At 45.2% G+C, this 19,303-nt stretch overlaps 2 long non-coding RNA genes across 3 annotated transcripts in view; one reads left to right on the top strand and one right to left on the bottom strand.

Annotated features, from left to right (window-relative positions):
• The window catches only part of LOC115031947 (uncharacterized), a 67,096-nt gene that overhangs the window by 43,075 nt on the left and 4,718 nt on the right, over positions 1 to 19,303 (bottom strand). The gene's annotated exons all lie outside the window — the stretch shown is intronic.
• Positions 746 to 11,368, top strand: LOC147002128 (uncharacterized). The gene is made up of 3 exons (XR_015044475.1): positions 746 to 1,186; positions 2,198 to 2,279; positions 4,964 to 11,368. It is a non-coding gene; the product is annotated as an uncharacterized LOC147002128 (long non-coding RNA).

Genomic DNA, 19,303 nt, shown 5'->3' with positions numbered 1-19,303 from the left:
AAAGAGGATTTGAGGTCTGACAACCCAGGCTCTGCCACTGATTAGCTGTGAGACTTAAGAGACGCATCTGAGAACCCGTTTCCTCATCTATAGATGTAGGAAGCACAGTTTTGTCACAATAATAAGTGAAATACTGACATATTTACCGTAGAGACTTAAACATTCACAGTAAGTTTTCAGTATATGCCCTCCACATTTATTTTAAAGTTTTCATTTATCCACTCACTCACTCACTCATTCATCCATCCATTCATTCATTCATTCATTCATTCATTCATTCATTCATAGTGTACTTAGTAAGCTTCATGTCAGGTACTAGGGTATGACTAGGTCTTCTAAGACGAAAGCCACTGAGACCCAGGCTGAAGAGAGCAGAGAGCTGAGATCTGCTTCCACAGCACATGGAGAAGCAGACACACCCCAAGCACTAGGGGCTGCCCAGGGACGGTGACAGTGACTCCATCTTTCCTTGTCTTTAAATACCATTAAGACTCTGCTAAGGTGAGAGCTACAAGAAGGAAGACACTTGACAGGGGAAGTGAGAGGGTCCTGGGGGAACCCCTGTTCTTCCAGGCTTCTCGGTTACACAGAGTGGTCACACCGTGGCTGTACAGGAGGGCGATGCCCTTCAGGGAGGCCTTGTTGAATCTGTCTGGGACTGTTCCGGAAGGAGGAAGGGAGGCGGGTGGGGCGGGGAGACAGCTGGAATGTTCTGGCCTGCTGTTCAGCGCAGCCAGCCTGCAAGAGAGGAGGGCCTCTGGACATCAAAGGTTCCTTTTGTCCCTTTCCGAGTGGCAGGGCAGCCGGGCCACTGGCTATGACTCAGGCCTGGCCCTGACGTCACCCACGGCTTGCCACTGGCCTCGGTTTGCAGCCAGGAACCTGGCCAGGGAGTGGTTCTCATAGCGGCAGCAAATCTCAAAACCGGGAGCTCACTGCTGCGCTCTCCCCATCTCTCCACAACCCATCTTAACCTTTTTTCTTCTTTTTTTTTAAGCCTTAAGGAGGCCTTTTCTTATAGATCACCTTTCCAAATCTAAGCAGTCAGAATGAGTGACGTCATGAGAAAATTATGTGGAGCAGATCTCAACCAGGAGTTGAGGAATCCAGAGGACGAATGCGGTTGGTAACTCCTGAGCCCAGGGAGTTGGCAGAGTGTGGGCTTCCAAGGAGCCGGCACCTCCGAGTAAGTGAAGGCCCACCCTTAGCTCCTCAGTCATGGCCCAGCATTATGGGCGCCATCTTGCTCCTGAGAGCTGGGCCTGGCAGGCCGAGACCCAGAGTGGGTGTGGGGACAGCTTTTGGGACCCTTTCTAAATACAGCCTCAGAGGGGCCTGCTCTCTCTCTCTTCCCCACAGAGCCAAACACGAGTGCAGAAGCAAAAGCTACTCAGGGGGAACACCAGGGACCAGGCTCCTCGTTTTCTCTCCCAACCTGAGCCCTGCTTCAAGAAGGCCAAAATGTTTGTTTGGGGGTCTGGACTGCTTGCTTCCTGGATCTTCTATGGGGTGATCAGACTTAAAAGCAAGCCCCATTCTAGGCAAACATATGCTCTGTGTCTGCCAAATAGTACTTTCCCACTTTGGGGGCCTGGGGGAAGAATGGCAAGCCTGGTAGGAAGGGTCCGCAGTCTGCCTTGGGAGCTTGTTCACCACTCGGGCTGATGCACCTTCATCGTCTCAAGGCCTTCCTGGTTAGGGTTCTTTGTTTCCTCTTAATGCTGCCGCGGGGACGTTAAGCCCAAAGGTGAAACGTAGGTTGTCTGTTTTCGTTTTGTCTGAAACCTCCTAGGTCTTGGCATAGCCTGTCATTTATATGTTCTAGAAGTTTCTACTCAGGAAATTTCAGTTTCCGTGAAAAGCATTTTATGCACCGGCATGAGAAGTGCGGAACAGACAGGCGTAGAGATAGCGTTCTCTCTGTTCTCCTGGCTTCTCAAGTCACCTCCCGAGTGAGCATCTATTTTCTGTGTGTTCTTCATTAATGTATGAAGAACAGCACACTATGTCTATTCTTCATACATTAATGTGGTTTCGGGCACTATAAAAAATGGACCTTACTTTAAGGCAATGCAGAAGCTTGTCATTTGGTGGAAACACAAATTCATTGTGAACAAACTCCCTGTGGGATTAACTATCGCACTTTGATATATGGTTTGTAGGTCTTGTGTTTTACTTTTTAAATATAATTTTACAGACCGAGCTGTCTTGAATTGAGGCCACGGCGTCCTACTGTTCCTCCGGTTGAAAGAGCTGAGTGCTGTGTGACAAATACTTTGGTGAGTCGTATATTTAAGTCTCTAATTCTACTTTTTATTTTTTTAAGTTTTAGAATAATAAAGAAAAGGGTGGTGCAGGGTCCAGATACTTCTGCACACAAAGACAACCGTTGTGTCAAAGAGGACAAATGTCCTGACAGGCTTATTGCTATTATAGAGCCCAAATATAGATTGGCTCAAACACAATAGTGTTCACCTCTTGGTCATGCGACAATGCAGGCTAGTTGGGGGTAACTGTTTTTCATTCATTCATTCAGATTCAAGGCCGGGGGTATAGTTCAGTGTGAGACTCCTTGCCCAATGTGTCCAAGTCCCTGGTTTGATCCTCAACAAACACTAACCAAAACTAGAAAATCAAAGTTTGAAGGAGGCTTGGCTGTCTGCTGTGCGTGGTTTTCAAAAGTCACGGGTCTATCTTTGCTTTCCTCCGTGGGAGGAACGAAGAACGTGAGGAGCGTGCGTGCGTGGGAGGGTCTTATGGTTGGAAGTTGCACACATCATCTTTCCTCACATCTCATTGGCTAAATCCTAGACACATGACTATAGCTAACTAGAGAGCTGCTGCTCCAGAGACAACTGGGGAGAATTTCTGGGGAAATGGTAATTTTCTTTGACGTTGAATGTAAAAACTTGGAACACTCAAATATAAAGCTGTAGAGTAGAAGTGATGTGTGTTGGTGGGGTGGGGTGTAGATGTTAGAAGATGGGCTGGCAAAATGTCTCATTTGCTGCCCTTGGCAGAGGACCCAGGTTCAGTTCCCAGCACACGCATAGGGGTTCACAACTATTTGTAACTCCAGTTCAAAAGAATCTAATACCTCCTTCTGCCCCCCTTGGGCACCAGATGTGCACACAGAGCACAGAATACTTCCAGGTAGATAAGTGTATCCACATAAAATAAAAAGAAATAAATCTTTAAAAGAATATTAGAATGCCAGGCAGATAGCTGCCCACTAGTAAGCCCAAGTAGGAGACAGAGGCAAAGGGGTTGCTCGTGAGTTCAAGACCAACTGGTCTACGTAGTGAGTTCCAAGCCAAATAGGGATACAAAATCAGACCCTATCTTAAACCATCAGCAATAAATTATGGGAAATGCCAAATTCCCTAATGGATACTCATAGGTTTTTATCTGGTCATGTGACATAGAACAATAAGAGAAATTTCCTAAGATGCCTTTGTCCATTCTCATCTTAAGATGAGGTAAACGTCTCCCTGCTGCCAGTGGCCAGTGAGGCAGGAAAGGCATGTCCCCTACCCCCTCCCCATCCCTTTATCCATTCATTTGTTCAAGACCTTTTCTTGCTTTGTTCCTGATGTACCTTGTGTCAAGCAAACTGGATTGAATTTCTCAATGGGATTCTGCTCCCACAATCATGAGCTACAGACATCTATCAAACATCCCTGGAGTTCTGAGTCTATGGTTCTGCCCAGTCCTAGGGACTTGGGGCAACTGTTCAATCCCATCTGTCCCAGGCCCTGTGATGCTTAATTAATAAGAGAAGTCCTCTAAGAAGAGACCTTCAAATACATGTATTAGAAAAACATTTTAATATAAATTAAAAGACTTGGGCAGGAACATTAATGCTACCCCCCCCCCATCAAAATATAAAAAATTATCCTCGATGTATAATTCCAGCTTTTTCTTTCCAGGCAAAGTTTCATTTGCCCAAACAGTGAGAGGTAAAGGTATGAGGCCTACTTGGAGACCCTTAACTTGTTTTTATACTCTGTGTAGATTTTCAGTCACTGTAGGTCTTTGTACAATCCTCATCTCGCTGGTAAATGACAGGGAAGAGCCCCAGTTAAGTCTCTGCCTGGATTCCATGGTGCATAATTCTCTAGCTTTGTGGTCAACATCTGTCTAAACAGATTCAGTCTTGTCGCTGGCCTTGATATTCCTGGCTTCCATATCCCCACCCCGAGAAATGAGCATTGTCCCTTGTGTGGGAGGATCTGTTACTGGCCAGTTTGATGGCCTCTTAGATCACTGTTTGACCCTTCACCTCAGGAGTGGACTGAATAAATAACAAGTTAATTTTTTTTCAAAAAAAAAATGCTTCTAGCCCTGAAAGTTCACCTTCCAGGGTTGTCCAGGACTAAGTGTCCGCTGAGTTGGGGGCTGGCTGGGAAAAGAGTCAAGAGGCTGAGGGTAGGGGCGTGCTGCTCGCTGGAAGCAGGCATCTGAAGGAGTGAGTTGAGAATGAGAATAAGGTTTTTAAAAGTCTCAGCTTAACAGATTCTCAGGAAGCACAAAGCCAAAGGCCACAGTCAGGAAGAGTGGTGTCATGGTCCACTCACTTAGGAGAATGGCTGTGCTGTGAGAGGATACATTGATTTTTGGCTCACGGTTCCGGCGGATTCACTTCATGGTTATTGTGCTCTGTGCTCCCGAACAGAACATCACATCCTGGCAAGAGCAATGTGTGGTGGAGGAGGTTCTCATCATAGATGCAAAACAAAAAGGCATCCATGAAAGAGATCTAGGAAGGGACCAGGGTCAAATAGAGCTGTGACAATATGGCGTCCCTGACCTGCATTTTTCCAGCTAGATTCCATCTGCCAAAGTTCCCCGAACCTCCCAGGGTTATCACCAGCTGAGGTCCATGTGTACAATCCAGGAGCCCATGGGGGATCATTTCCTATTCCAACCATAATACTGACTAACCATGGCTTGTTAATTTCAGCTGCCTTCTGATAGGATTCACTCCATGCACCCAGCATACCAGATCACACATGAGGGATTTCTGACGTTCCTAGCTACACTATGTGACAAGGAGAGGTGTGTGACCCGCAAAAGGAGTCATCAGGATTTCACTACAGTAAACATGACGTGCCTGAAAGAAAGCCACAAATCCTCATGGCCATTGACGTTGTCAGGATGGCAGGTGTGGTGACTCCAGAGATGTCACCAACCAGGCAGGACTGTGTGCAAGCATACATTTCATATTTTTAGTATTTGACATTTTTAAAATGGCATCAAAATAGATCTCAGCGGGAAAGGGGGCTTTCATAAGTTGGTTTCACTTTGATCTCATAGTTTATTATTTTTCCACTTTAATTATACGTGAGTTGTGTAATCCTCATTGGATACACCACAGTCTGTGCAGAGTTAGGTCACCTGAAGATGTTTGTCTGACCTTGTTTGTCCGTGAGGAAAACTGGCAAGTTGAACACAGCAGTCTCACACGGGCAACAGCTGGCCCAGTTGGTTATTTTGACCTCAGGGCCTTCATAGTTCGCAAAGCACAGAAGCCTTAGCTCCTGTCTTCCTGACTCCGGGTTATGAGTGCCCTGTTACCCCTTTTATTAGAGGATTTTGCAACAAGCTCACGTCATATTTACGAAAGCTAAGAATTCATAGTAATTGGGCTTTGTCATTTCTCACACTGAAATCCCCTGATTCTCGTCAAGAACCAGTTTGGAAAACACCACACAAAAGAGTTTGGGGTTTTGTTTTTAACTCAAGAAGCCTCTGGCTTTTACCAGAATTTTAAAGTTCTTTCCCTCCTCCAAAATAGTGGGGTTTTTTGTTGTTTTGTTTTGTTTTGTTTTTAAAAAACTGCAATGGTAAGACAGAGTGAGCGAGGTTCTACCTGCAGAATGGTTTGGGCAACACGGGAACGTGAAGGCTAAGTCAAGAACACACTGTGAGAACAGTTGTCTCCCTCATGGTTAGTGTTGGTGTCTCTGCTTTGGAGACTGCTGTGAAGTAGCACTGTTTTGAAAAACAGAAAAAAAATTGCCTCTGAATCATCTTTCCTCTGTGATCTTTAGCAACATGCCTAACCGATGAGGTACGACTACTTTCAAGCCCCTTGATAAGGTCTGACTGGACCAGAGGCCCAAAAGGCTTCAGTAACATCTTTGAGAGAAGCTGGTTGAGTTCTCTCTGTGCCAAAAGCCGATTCCTGGGATTCTACTGAGGACCCTAGCACCCGGGAACGAAGAGGCTTGATATCTACCCCATGGACGATATCTTAGTTACTTTGTTTGTTTCTATGATAAAATACTCTGGCAAATACAATCTTTGAGAAGAAGGGGTTTATTTTGGCTAGGAGGGTCCAATATGGTAGGAAAGTCACCGCAACAAGAGCTTGAAGCAGCCATACAGGGAACATCCACAAGCAGGAAGCAGAGAGCAATGAATGTTAACACTCAGCTGTTCTCCTCCAGCTCATACAGTATAGGATCCGCACTTGGGGAATGGTCCTGCCCACCATCAAGATGGGCTTCCCCACAAAAGTGAGCCCAATCGAGACACATTGCATCACAGACATTCTCAGAGGCTGACTTTTAAATGACCGTTTCTCACACGTATACTTGGAGGCCTGAGTGCTAAGTGACGGTTGAGCCTGTCAGGTTGACACTGAACACAGACCATCCTAGAGGCCTTGACCCTGAGCTGTGCTTCTCAAGCATGCAGCAATGTCGTCGGTCTGGCTGATGTAACTGGGTCACGCTTCTATCCAGAATCTCATCACAGGCTATCATCCCGAATCACCGAAGGAAAGACATAGCCAGTGAGAAGGCCTTTCTCGTTGATTTAAGTTCCTTGGCATCTGCTATCCCAAGGTTGCCTTGCAAAAGAAGTAGCTTCAGATCGCCCCAGGGATAGATCACATCCTACATCTGCAGCTAGACCGTGCTTGGCTAGACTTTTGACTTTATTACAACACCTCTCTCCCTTTTTCCATTCTATATAAGACAAATCCCTTTGTAGTTTGTTGTTTTAGTCTTGGCTGTTGTTTGTTGGGTTTTTGTTGGTTTTGTGCCCCTCTTACCTAACGGTTGTTAGTTTTTTATTGTAAACATCTTTGCAGATCAGCAAGTACTCTTTGAAAACATGGTTTTTAATGACTATTATCTTTGCACAGGCATATTTTCATTTAGCCCTTTTTTAAAAAATGGCCATTTTGATTGCCTCTGGTGTTCCACTGTTATAAATATGTAAACACTCTTGTGGGTGTTGATGGGCAGCTTGTGGATAATTTAAGAAAAATTCCCACAAGTCGGACAATCTGTTTTTTTAAACTTACCAATTGGTAAATTCTGATCCAGAAAGGCATCAGTGTCTATGGCAGAACTTGATCCCCTTTGGTTTCTTAGACAAAAATGCACATTCATGGGTCCCAGGGATATCAGAAGTTCTGATCCCAATTTCAGGCATTTTAGATTTATCCATATCACTCCATGGGTTGGCCAACCATGTCTAGATTTCACCTGCTATCTTTCAGATATTATAAATATACATTTTAATGAGCCCTTGATATTCATATACATGTCAGAGCCTGAGACCTGCTTATATGTTACACATGCAAATGTGTCTAGTTTGATACATATTCGTTCCATTGGTATTTATTACACAGAAAAAAATTAGGAAACTCTTGGCTAGTATATTGTCATATTCTGTATTGCTATAACAAAACACCCGATAGATAAAAATATCATTAAAAAGGACATTTATTTAGCATAAGGTTCTGGAGGTTCAAGAACATGGTGCAAACATCTGCTCTGCTCCAATGAGAACCTCTGGGCAAATGACATCACAGCAGCGGAAACACCTGTTACACAGAGAAGAGGGATCCAGGAGAGGTGCCAGGTTTATTTACAGCAACCATTCTCAGGAAACTAATCCCACTGCACAAGACCTGTGGTGACACCTCCTGTGGACAGTGCCCCCATGACCCAGTTACCTTCCACGAGCCTCACTTCCTAAAGATCTCAGCCTCAATACTGCCAAGCCTCAGCACATAGACTCTGGAGGAAAAACTACCAAGTCTATAGCACACAGTCAAATGAGAAATTAACTTGATTCTTTTTGGCTTCTGAGTTTTTGCTTTAGCTGGTATGTTACAGCACAAAGGTGAATTAGACAGGGAACCAGGAAACTATTATAAACATGAGAGCAATGCAGTAAACATAGATCATTTACTTCCTATGATCATCCATAGATTAAAGAGCAGAGACTGAACTAAACATAGGACCCAATGATACCTAACCTTTTGGTAGCTAACAGAAGGAACCAACAAGACTGACCCCTGAAGCAGCCCCTTGCCTCAGCCAGGGAAACTGTATCATTTCAGAGAACACATAATGGTCCCTTGCATCAGTACAGCACTGCAGAAAACCATCAACCCATACTCACCTGTCATGTGATAATCTGACAGCCCCCACTTCCTCTCATTCTCTAACTCAGCTGTCAAGGGGGCACATCCTGACATCATATGCCTCTCTCTCCCTCTCTCTCTCCCTCTCTCTCTCCCTCTCTCTTTCCCTCTCCCTCTCCCTCTACCTCTGTGTGTGTGTGTGTGTGTGTGTATGTGTGTGTGTGTTTCAAGACCAAGTTTCTCAGTGTAGCCCTGGCTTTCCTGGAACTTGATCTGTAGACCAGGCTGGCCTTGAACTCAGAGAGCTCAGGTAGAACATGCCTCAGCCTCCGGAGGGCTGGGATTAAAAGCATGCACTACTGTCCTTTGCCTTTCAAATTCTGCCTCTACAGACTGCTCCACTGTCCACAGTCCCCCTGTTCACATTCAGATACCATAACCCTCCATGTAGTTCTGTGCCTACCCATAGTCATACTGTCAGCTGGCGAGGGACGAAACCCAATGATAGCACTTCTCCATGCTGAGACACCAGAGAAGCTGCTGTCATGACCAATCCTACCATTTCATGGCTGGCCTCAGTCCAGTGGGTAACTCTCTTGATTCTTGGCTTTCTAGTCCAAAGTTATGGATACAAGCTCAGATCAGCCCAGATTCTAATGGAGTTTATAATCTCCCTCGAGTCGGGGGTTCAACTGATGGAGGCTGATATTTCAGGAATGGCTGGGGCAATCATGTCCTTGCTGTGTTTGCTCCATATGAGGTTCACGTTCCTGTTGTCCTGCAAATTTTTCTTCAAAACAATGGTTTTTTTAGCCCTGGGAGTAGTGGTGCACACCTTTAATCCCAGCCAGAGGCAGAGACAGGTGGATCTCTCTGAGTTTAAGGCCAGCCTGGTCTTTATACTGAGTTCTAGGACAACCAAAGCTATATAGTGAGACCTTGTCTCAAAACAAACAAACAAACAAAAAATTTTCAGATTCATATTTTATGTGTATGTGTGTCTGCTGGCATGTATTATATGTACCATGCACCTGCTGCCCTCAGAAGCCAGAAGAGCAGGTCAGATCCTCTGGAAACTAGAGTTAACAATGGTTGTGAGCTACCATGTGGGTGCTGGGAACCAAACCCAGGTCCCCTGCAAGAGCAGTGCTCTTAACCACTAAGCCATGTCTCCTGCTCCTTCAAAGCCTTCTCAACGGATGCATCTTCTGATACATGACCTTTGGTCACTCAAAGGACTGGGTCCGTAGGCTAGGGAATTGGTAAGACTGATACATCGGAACCTAACCAGTGGGAGAGGGAAATCAGGGTTCTGTGACATCTAGATGGGGTTTCTGCATCCCACTGCGGTCCCATTGCACATAAGCAAAAAGCAAAAGCTACTCAGTAGGTCTTCTGATGGCCAGGTACTGCTGGTGTCCTGACTCTACCTGTCTGTGTTGACTCCATGCCTCATCTCCACTATGAAAGCGGCATCTACCCAGTCTACAGCCATAGCTGCAGGAAAGGTCTAGCCCAAGAAAACTCGGTCCCTTCCCCATGAATTTGTATCACCTTCCTTGCCCTGTAGAAGTGGGTCTTGGCTCAAAGAGGTTCAGCAGTCCCTAATGGGACATCCCATTGCTGTTGCCAGGAGCTACTTAGCAAACCAGAGGGAGCCAGTCTTTTCCCACTATCTAAATGTCAGGCAGCATAAATGGCCATGTAGACAGTTACCAGGAAAGCTGGAACAGGGAATTTTTTTAAGGGACCATCCTACCCAGGATCAGGAGCCCCAACTTTATTTCCATTTTATTGTAGGTGAGCAAAAGGAGCTGCTATATACCTACAGGAATTACTCAAATACTAAATGCTACTGTCAGTGAGTACAGGCCAGTGTGTTGGAAAACTGGAGGCCTTGTACCTTGCTGGTGGGAATCTAAGATGGTGCGGCCATCCTTTGAAACTGTTGATAGTATTCTTTTTGTTTGTTTTTTTGGTTTTTCAAGACAGGGTTTCTCTGTGTAGCCCTGGCTGTCCTGGAACTCACTTTGTAGACCAGGCGGGCCTCGAACTCAGAAATCCGCCTGCCTCTGCCTCCAGAGTGCTGGGATTAAAGGCGTGTGCCACCACGCCGGGCTAGTTGATAGTGTTCTTACAAAGTAAAACATTCTATACCTCCCAGCAAATCCTCTCCTGGATACTTACACAAGAAAGATGAAAGTGTACATTCACGGAATGGTCTGCATGTAAATATCCATGGCTTTGTACATAACACCTAAAATCTAAAAGCCAGATAATCTTCAACAGGGGAACAGAGAGCCAACTGTAGGGTGTGTAACACTGTCTGAGGAAAGGACACCCTTTTTTGCCAACAAGTTGAAAGGATCAGAAGGTTTTTTATACAGGGTAAAAGAAGACCTATCTAGAGGGTTATATACTGTATAGAATACATTCATTGGAACTAAATGGCAGTGAGGGAGGTGAGCGCCAAGGCTGCCAGGCTCCACCACTTGGGCAATGTGACTCTAAAGGAGGCCACGGGAGTGGTGCTGATGGACAAATCTATGCCCAGGTTGATGCTCTCTGTGAAAACATGTTACAGAGCTATTGAAACACAGTAAGTTCATGTAAAAGCCAGAGAACTCAGATAAACTCCATCCCTGGACTCAGAGTCAGTGTCCTAATTTTTCCACTTTATCGTAGGTGAGCAAAAGGGGCCGCTATATAGCTACAGGAATTACTCAAATAGAAAATACTACTGTCAGCAAGTGGAGACCAGGGTGTGGGAAAACTGTGTACCTCGTGAGATCCCGCGAGAGTACTACACTTACTACCCATTTCCTTACTTGCAACAGGGTCTCACCCTGAGCCCAGGCTAGACTTCAGTTCCCCATTCCCCCACCTCTGCTGGGATCACGGGTGTGTGTCAGCTTCCTGTACTCTTCTTGTAACTTCTTGTGACACACACACACACACACTCACACACACACACACACATACACACACTCACACACACTCACACACACACATACACACTCACACACACACACTCACACACAGACACACACACTCACACACAGACACACACACTCACACACACACACTCACACAGACACACACACTCACACACACACAGACACACACACTCACACACACACACAGACACACACTCACACACACACACACTCACACACACACACACTCACACACACACACAGACACACACACACAGACACACACACTCACACACACACACACTCACACACACAGACACACAGACACATACACAGACACACACACACACAGACACACACAGACACAGACACAGACACACACACACACACACACACACACACACTCACACACTCACACACACACACACATTGCCCAAAAAAAGAAAGAAAATGTTATCTTAAAATTTTCTTAATTTTGTTTTCAAAGCAGGGGGCTGGGGAGATGCCTTAGCAGGTATGAGCATCTTTTCTCCCAGAGAGCTAAAGTCTGCCTCCCAGGACCCGTATCAAGCTGCTCTCAAACACATAACTACAGCTCCAGGAGATCCAGTGCCCCTGCCCTCCACATACACATATCAGACACAGACACACATGCATAATTTAAAATAAAACAGGGTCTGGAGAGATAGCTCGGTGCTTAGGGGCATGCATTGTTCTTGCAGAAGACTCAAGCTGAGTCCCAGCACCTATATCAGGCAGCTGACAACTGTAAGTTCAGCTCCAAGAGATTCACCATGCTTCTGAGCTCTTGGGTCATGTGTGTGCGTCTGTGGGTCTGTGTCTGGGGGGCAGGGGGGAGGCAGCACGCACGAGTGCACGCGCGCACACACACACATATGAGTACACTCGTGCATGCACATACACAGAAATAATAATTAAAAATTTAAATAATAAACCTTTTTAGAAAGGTTTTACAAAATGAAAAAAAAGAAGCAGAGGCCATGCCCCATCCCAGAGAAGCAACTCGCCGATTGCTAACTTGGCCAGTCAGTGTCTAATGTGGGGTTGGTTAGGCCTGTTCCATGTCCAGGCAGCTGTGGCCACACCCTCTGCTCCCAGACATCCCAGCTCTATGGGATGACAGCTCAGATAGTCCTACAATCAATGTGAACATACCCTCTTCCTCCTCCCTGAGGCTGTAGCTTCAAAGCTAGGTAAAGACCCCGAGAGCTAAGAAATAGTCACCCAGTGAAAATCGGGCCAACCACCCTTCTCGGCTTGCTCTGTGATTCCATTTCCAGAATGTGCTCTGTCTGGTCTGCACTTCATATAGACCATTCTCTTCACCTCCACCAAGGGGCCCCTCCCTAATGGAGGGAGATTAACCCTTCTTCGCCCCCTTTCAATCTCATTTAGCTGAGAGCATGCTTCTCACAGCACTGCTGCTCGCTGGGCAAAGAGCAGGGCTGAATGCTCCACAGCGAGATGGCTGCCTTCTCTTTGAAGCACAGGAACTGCGGTAAACACCTTCTTGCCCGACTTGGCCCTGAAAAGATGGTTTTGAAACTGAACTTGCTGTGAGTTGCCTGGGTCTGCAGTATGGAATTGCATAAGAACGTGGGCATTTGGGTCAAAGGGGACTCTGAACTCAACACCTCAGAACCTGTCATCATGGAACCCACGGCTTATTTATTCCCCGGCCCTGCAGAAGGGTCTCTGGCATCCCTTAAGATTCAGGCCAAGCTGGGCTGAAGTGTATGTGGCATCCTGTGCGGAAGTGATACATCCACATACAAGCCACTGTCCCCATCCCATTTCTAGCCTCAGTAACTAGTTTCCTGCCATGTCTTTGTGCGAGCGTGTGTGTGTGTGTGTGTGTGTGTGTTTCATTTCAAGGCCATGAGAAGAACAAAAGTGTGAGCTTTTTCAGGCCTGGAGGTGAGTTGGTCATCAGGGCAGGGACAGAGGCAGTTTGGGTTGCTGATAATTTTTTGTCAGGTTTGTACCGCGATTGGTTTCGAAGCCATGCTGAACAACAGAAAATGAAACTCGCAGCTTATTTTTAGCGGTTCATGCTAACTCATGAGATGTTTTCTTTGCAAACCAAATAGCAGAAAGGTGACTTCAGCGAGCTAAATTTAGAATGCTTGACTTACAGCATTTAAGCCCGGTTGTCTGATACAACCCACGTATCAGAGGCACTTGGACCTAGGGACTTTTTAAGCTATACTTACGATTTTGTTTAAAATTATTTTTAGTTGCGCCTTTTAAAGATGTAAGCGTACTTGCTTTGGGGAGGAACCGAGAAACACATTACAAGCGCTCATCGTCTGGCATCTGATCATTTTTGTGTAATCTGCAGCAGCTTCATAAACAAGCGACAGTCTGGAATTTGGTCTAAAAGGAGCCAGTCTATGAAATCACTGAGAGCAGAGCTTTGCAGTGTAAGGAGTGTGTTTCTTTCCCACTGCCAGGGTTGCTAGGCGTGCGGTACTTACTATCTTTGAACTTGAGACAGTGCAGATGGTATTTTCTAAACCATCTTCCTGCCTTACAATTCTCTGAAGCACACTCCGGCCCCAAGGGTCTGTGGAGATGACAAGGTCCTCTCTGGAGGCAGAGGTGGTCTGTCAGTCCACCATCATTTGCATTTTCCATTTCCTCTCCCAGAAAGGGTAGGTTTCCCAGCTTCTCAGTCAACACGGGTTTTTCTTTGAGGAGTGAGTGATGGAACTTTTAAAAGGTCTTTGAAGGGACCCTCAGGGCCATTCCTTCACACATGGGCCAAAGCTCTCCAGTTCTAGACAGTATCTCTACCTAAAATGGAAGATGCCCCTAGTAGTAAGGGAACTAGTGAACGAGTTCCATCCTTGAGTTAGGAGTCAATAGCAATGTCAATGACTCTACTGAGCCATTCCACTGCATGAGGCAAAGCCCCGGGAGCCTGGGGAGACACAAAGACCCCACAGGATGCAAGCCCAGAGAGCCAGGTAAAGACAGCTACGTGGCTCCTTCGATATACCAAATGCCTACCGTGCTTCTGTTCTGTCCAAGGAAAATGGGGTCACTGGGGGTATGTTGGTTGAGCTGCCTTGGCTGAAGTGAGTTACACAGTTGAGATTCTGAGGTGCAGACTCATTTATCCGACAAAAGAAAAGACCAGGCACTCCTAGGTTAAGCCTGGGAACATCTGTTGTCAAGGGGAGGTACATATAGGAAGGGAGGCTCCTCTTACATGAGGTACATGGTATAGTTCCATAGGAGCCGAGGGAGGCATGGTTCTCTCACAGGAGGTACATGCCATCCACTCACAGGAAATCTTGTCTATAGTCCAACCTTTCTTTTTCTACCTGATTTCCATTCTCTCTAGAAGAAACTTAGCTAGACTAGCCTATCGTCTTGTCTGTCCGTATGTGTGGTCAGGGGCAGATGATCATGGTGGCAAATGGGCCTGGTATGGGAATGCCAGGGACCCACATGGACTCAAGGTCATCTAAATATTGTTCTTCACATACCACCCTTCAAATGCACTGGGAAACAAGAGCAACGATCATGTAGTTGCTAAAGCTGACATAGCAATGACCATGGAAAGGTGGCATGCGTTGAGGGTGTTCCAACTGAGGTGCACAGCCTCCTTCCCATCTCACCAGTGTGTGGTCCCCGAGGCTGCCTGTCTGATGCTCACCATCAGTCTTTCCCACTTGCTAATGGCTGGAAGTAGAAAGCCATTGTTTAAGACCTGAAGGCTTCTTAGTCCTCCAACTGCACAGGCGCCCTTCCACTCAGCACCTCACTCCACAGAATGAGGTCATCCTTTCCCGTCCCCAGGCAGGGTGGCGAGGGTTGCTAAGAAAGCCCCTTGGAGAGCCATCTCACCGGCTTACAAAACTGCTGACGACCAATCAGAATAATCTGTCACTGATACAGGAGGCAGGGGCTTGGAATCTAGCTCTTAGTTTACCCAACTGAGAAAGCAAGCTGGGGTGGGTTCTTTTAGGACCACATACAAAATGGATTTTAGCTAGGAGTAAATAAATGAACAGTTGAATCCTAGCACCCAGGAGGCAAAAGCAAGCAGGGCTCTGAGTTTAAGGGCACTCTGGTCTAAATAGCAATCTCTAGGACAGCCAGAGCTACATAGAAGACGAGAGAGAGGGAGGGGGAAAGGGGGGGAGAGAGAGAGAGAGAGAGAGAGAGAGAGAGAAGAAGGAGGAGGAGGAGGAGGAGGGAGAATGAACAACTGTTGAACATTCACTCATTAAAATGATACATTTAAACACTTAGTTGAGAAAAATGTCTTAAGGTCTTACACAAAAATTAGGTTCATGGCCTAAGTCATGAAAGAGAACTTTAAATGTTTTCCTACATTCAACTCCATCATAGTTCTTTCTTTCTTCTTCTTCTTCTTTTTTTTAATGCTGGGAAAGTGCATTAAAATGTAGTTGTGAGAGAAAGTGTAAATCCTAAGTGGAACACCTTGGCTTCAGAATGGCCATTGTAGCTATGTGAAAGTTTTCCTTGAGGTGTATAGCATTTGGGACTGCAGAAGTGCTTGAGTGGCTGCCTGAATCTAGCTATGTGGTGGTTTTATTTGTGAGTTCATTACAATAAAGTAAAAAAAAAAAGTCTGCTGAAAGCCATGTAGGATTTGGAAAGGGCTGGGGAGATAGCCCCAGGTCTCAGGGAAAAGCAAAATAAAAATGGAACAAGAAAATGGTGGCCATCCATCCTGAGAAACAGCTACCACCCAGACTAAATTCTGCCCTCCACTGGCATGTGTACACATGCGTGTATATACACTGCCCCCCCAACACACATATACCTACACACACACACACACTAAAAATAAGGTAAAGGAAAACTGCATGTTGAGGGAAAGGCCTCATAGCATGTACTCGATTTTCTGTTCAGGATAACAATACTGTTTGGAGTTGAAACTAAGATGACCTGATGGGCGCATTGCCTTTTTTTTTTTTTTTAACTGGAATTAAAGTCTAGCTAGCCCATATAGAAGACACACAATCCAGGTATTTTATTCACAAGCCTTAAGCCTAGATTGGGCAGGTTTGGAGCTATTCTAACTCATTTCCCAACCATAATGTCCCTTGTTATTTGCTGTTTCTCCTGGCCATGGGCTCATGGTCCATCTCCTCTCATAGTGGTCTCCTCCACTCTCTGAGTCTTTTCTTCTTCATCTTCTCTCTCTACCTGCAACCCCCAGTCAGGTAACGGAATACCCGCCTACCTCAATCTATTGCCCAATCACAGGCTTTAGCCTGTTATTAACCAATTAACTTGAGGAGCAAGGTTACATAGCATCATTTATTAATGTAACATAGTTAAAGTAAGTATGATTTTTCAGCTTTGATCAGTATACAGAAGTTTCTGACCAGATCTCTGAGCAAGATATAGCCATTGGAACTGTGATGGACTTTCTCAAAAATGTCAGCTAAAACATTATCCCATTTTTTTAAGATTTTTTCTTTAAATGTGTATGAGAGTTTTGTCTACATATGCATCTGGGTATCACAAGTGTGCCTGGTGTTCACAGAGTTCAGAAGAGGGTACCAGATCCCCGGGAACTGGAGTCACAGATGGTTGTGAGTCACCGTGTGGGAGCTGGAATCAAACCTAGATCCCCTGAAAGAAATGCCAGTTGTTCTTAACTGCTGAGCCGTGTCTCCAGCTCCCCAAAATTATTTTAAGTAAGTGATAATCGTTTTATTGAGGGTGAGGCAGCACATACCTTTAACCCCAGCATTCAGGAGGCAGAGGCAGACAGGTATCTGTGAGTTTGATGCTAGACTCACTTACATAGTGAGTTCCTGGCCAGCCATAGGTACTAATTAATGCTTAAAGAAGGAAAGAAAGAAAGAGAACTCCCATATTGTTTCCAGGCCTGGATTTCATCAACCTTATAAAAATTTTTCTGCCTTTTGTTTAAATTCTCAAAATTTAAACAAAAAATATTACGCATGATGAACATTTATTTTTAAAATTCAGTTGACTAGTTAACCTGACCATGAGTTCACCTGCTTGTATTTGATTAGGTATAAAATGAAGCCAGCTGCAATGTTTAAAGCGTGAATGGCATCAAGAAACATAGAATCCAATTCAAAGGTTTATAAATCGAGGAGTCCTCTGGGACTCAGTGCCCTGACTTGATGGTTTTTTTTCAAATGAGCAGAGTCGAGCTCTGTTCAGTCTTGAATTATGTACTTTGCATAAGCCAGGCAATTTAACTTTAACCCACAGGCCTGGAAATAAAATTAGCTCCGCCTGCAGAGCACAGAGGCCATGGCAAGCAAGAGCAGAAGTCAGAGAAAGGCTCCTTGCAGCCTTGCTCTGGCCTCCAGTTTGTCCTTGCTGGATTATTTTGGGAGCCGTGTGTTTGACTTGCCAAAGCCTACAGTTTTGACTGTGGAAAGGGATTCCTGTCTAAGCTCATGTCTGTGCATATTCCCTGGGGATCAGGCGCATGCGATTTTTTTCAAACCCTAATCAAATGCATATCTTTGCCACTTGTAATCGTGATAAAGCTTAAATAATTCAGACATGAGCTTGGCTTTTTTTTTTCCTCCTCCAGTACAAAACAAGATTTATTAGGTGACAGCATCTACCCAGACTCATTCCTTAGAATATTTACAGCTAGAATTCATGTTTGTTTAAACCATGCAGGTTTGGTAAATATATCATGTTTGCTCACTGTTTGGGGAACATCACAAAATAACATCCAATATCTGTCTTTTTGTTTATTTTGACAAAGAGTGAACAAGGGTGCTCGACAGAGAGATGTAGAAACCCTAGACCTGACACCTTGTTATAAGAAGTACAAGTCTGGGCCCAACCTCAGCCTCCAGCCTTCCCTATAAAGCAGTGGTTCTCAACCTGTGGGTCATGACCTCTTTGGGGGTCAAAGGACCCTTTGCATATCAAATATTTACATTATGATTCATAACACTAACAAAAAATACAGCTGTGAAGTAGCAACAAAACTAATTTTATGGTTGGAGGTCACCACAACAGGAGGGGTTGTATTAAAGGGTCACACGTGGTATTTAGGAAGGTTGAGAACTGCTGCTCTAAAGGAATGGACAGTGCTCATTCACTGGTCTCCAGGGAACCTGGGATGGATCACCACCGCTGTCACTGTCATTTATTATCCCAGACCAAGGAGGCACTCACATGGCTCAATGTAGTCACCACTAATTCTGTACCTTAATAATATATTGTGAGTGTGTAATGTGAATGTCCAGCCTTCAGATGTCATTCATGGGACTATCTCAACCGGTAGTGTATGTCGAATGCCAAGGTGTCTCCTTCAACTTTCTACTCATCTTGAAGGAACCCAGTAATAATATTTTTGAGAATTCTTGAATTTTGGTTTCTTTAAACACACACACGGAGAGAGACAGACAGACAGACAGACAGACAGACAGACAGAGAGATTAGGATGTGGGGCTGCTTCAGACTGTCCGAAGAAGCTGACTAAGGTTTGCCTCGTGCTCTAGCAGATGCATGATTTTGCCAGCTGCAGATAGTATCTGCAATTGTGTGACCTTTGGAATTCTGGGAACTTTTCAGAGGGTGCTGGGGCCCCCAAGAGGCATAGTGGATGGTTATTATTAGTTTAGGGAGGTTGTTTTCAATTTGTTACTAGACTAGTCAAAGACGAAACAAAAGGAAAGAAATTAGATAAAAGGATCTCTTTCCCCTCTATCCTTTTTTTTTTCTCTCCTATCTAGTGTTAGGGGTGAAACAGGGGGAGGGGGTGGGGATAAAGGCTGGGAAAAATGACCCACAAAGTAGCAAGGACCAGCTATAGGTTCCTGCTTTAGGATCAAGTTAGCTGTGGTAGCTAACTTGGTGCCTGTAACTCTACATAACTGTTTATTTCTAGACCCCCTCAGGAAAGAAGGAATTAGCCAAAGGACATTCCATGCTAACATTCTGTCACTGTCGATGTAAGAGCTCAGGGAGC

This window comes from Mus caroli, unplaced genomic scaffold (assembly GCF_978045245.1).
Source record: "Mus caroli unplaced genomic scaffold, Mus_caroli_1 scaffold_11, whole genome shotgun sequence".
Taxonomy (NCBI): Eukaryota; Metazoa; Chordata; class Mammalia; order Rodentia; family Muridae; genus Mus; species Mus caroli.
The sequence above is the reverse complement of the archived record's forward strand: the minus strand, read 5'-3'. Positions and strand labels throughout refer to the sequence as shown.